The sequence below is a fragment of the Alligator sinensis genome, unplaced genomic scaffold, assembly GCF_000455745.1.
Source record: "Alligator sinensis unplaced genomic scaffold, ASM45574v1 scaffold1491_1, whole genome shotgun sequence".
In the NCBI taxonomy this organism is placed as follows: Eukaryota; Metazoa; Chordata; order Crocodylia; family Alligatoridae; genus Alligator; species Alligator sinensis.
The window spans coordinates 8081-10134 of NW_005843059.1; the positions used below are offsets into that span (position 1 = coordinate 8081).

General features: G+C 59.2%; 1 protein-coding gene across 1 annotated transcript in view; it reads left to right on the plus strand.

The window, feature by feature from the left end:
• The first annotated feature begins 15 nt into the window (after positions 1–15).
• The window catches only part of CKMT2 (creatine kinase, mitochondrial 2), a 29239-nt gene continuing 27200 nt past the window's right edge, over positions 16–2054 (plus strand). The window contains exon 1 of the mRNA XM_025193505.1: positions 16–1336. The gene's annotated coding sequence lies outside the window, so the exon portion shown is untranslated. The remainder of the gene's footprint in view (positions 1337–2054) is intronic.

A 2054-nucleotide genomic window follows, 5' to 3' on the forward strand; every position in this document is an offset into this window, starting at 1 on the left:
TGAAATTGACGAGGGAGCCAGTGGAGGCGCCGAGAAGGAACCCGGAGAGAGGGCCAGCTGGAACTACCAGTGAGGTAACTGGGGAAGACCCAGCAGGAACGCCGGTGAGGGAACCTGGATAGAGCCGGCAGGAATTCCGGTGAGGGAACTGGGGAAGAGCCGGCAGGGACCACCGGGGAAGCGCCGGCAGAGACGCCGGCAAGGGCGTTGGGAAAGAAGCCCGCAAGGGCAAGAGGGCCCACGACGCGCAGTCCTCGGGCCGGGGACAAGGAGCAGAAGGTCTGCAACCAAAGGTGGTGTTGGCCACGAGATAAGACAGCTGAGAGTGCTGTTACAACTGTTGCGCGACTTGCTGGATAAGTGGGTGAGTCCAGTGGGGCAGGACTGAGAGGCATTAGCCGACCAGATTGTCCTGGAGCAATTCCAGAACGATTTAGAAGAGCGGATGCAACGATGGGTCCGACAGCATACCCCACAGAACTGCGAGGAAGCTCTGAGGTTGGCCGAAGCTTTTGCTGCCTCGGAGGCGTACTACCCTAGGAAGAGGAAGAACCAGGGACCCTCGGTGGCAGCCCCACAAGAACCGGAGCGCAGGCGTCCGCCCAACCGAGGGGCTCCCAGGGATACAGTATGTTTCCGGTGCGGGCAGAAGGGCCATTTTTCCAGGGAATGCCCGCGGCAGTCCATGGAACGATGGGTCCTGGATAACAGAACAAAAGCCCCAGCAGAGCGGTGGCGAGGCCAAGGCCTTGGCGAGACTTTGGACTGCAGTTATGTGGTCGGCGGAGAGAACGTGGCTTGGAAGCGCCCGGTTGTCACAGCATGGGTGGCAGGCCGCCCCGTGCGAGCTACCCTGGATTCAGGGTGTGCTCAATCCCTCGTCAGGGAAGATTTGATACCACCACAGGGTCGTGGGACGGCTCCCCCCATGAGAATAGCCTGCCTCCATGGGGACGCGAAGCAGACCGAGCGCCAACGGGTCCGCCTATGGGTAATGGAGCATCAGGGAGAACTCCTGGTGGGCGTGGTGCCCCGGTTAGCATGTGAAATGCTCCTGGGGCACGACTGGGCGCCAATATACGATGTCCTAGACAGGGTGAGGGACGCAGAAGTAGCCCGTAAAAAGATCCAGAGCCAAGAGGGCTGGTTGGGCGAGCTTGAAGAAGGAGAAGGGTAAACCGATGAGGCGAATATGTTGGACCTCAACAACCTTACGAGTAGTCTCCTGTTCCGCGACGCCCAAGAGAAGGATCCGGAGATCGGGACGCTTCAAGAGCAGGCCCAAGGTACCCAGAGGGCCTCTACGTTGCCACCAGAAGGACGGGCCCACTTCGAGGTAAGGGACCGACTCCTGTACTGCCTACAAGGGGACAGGGGGGAGGAGGTCGAGGGTCCGCAGCTAGTGGTGCCCGCCCAATTCCGCCAGGCTATTTGGCAGTTGGCGCATGTGAGCCCCGTAGGGGGGCATCTGGGCCGGGATAAAACCCTCGCGAAGGTGAGCAGATGGTTTTTTTGACCCTGGATGGGGGAGGAAGTAGCCTGCCGGTGTGCGGCCTGCCCCACCTGTCAAAAGACAAGAACCGAACACCCTCCTCAGGCCCCCCTCCAATCCATGCCTGTTATCACCACCCCATTCTTGAGGATCGCCTTAGACGTCGTGGGCCCAGTGCCCCGCAGTAGCTCGGGTCACCAATACATCCTAGTTATCGTGGACTATGCCACCTGATACCCGGAAGCAATCCCCCTGAGAACTGTAACTGCCCCGCGTATCGCGGAGAAATTAATAAATTGGATAGCCCGAGTGGGGATCCCACAAGAGATCCTGACAGACCAAGGGAAAAATTTCATGTCCGGAGTTCTAAGGACGGTATGCCGGACCCTCCAGATAAAGCAGCTCTGCACCTCGGTCTACCATCCCCAGACCAATGGGCTGGTAGAACGCCTTAACAGAAACATAAAATGGGCATTGCACCGGTGCATACAGGGGGATCCCCGGAAATGGGACCTCCTCCTCCCCCTAATACTATTCACTCTCAGGGACACCCCCCAAGAAT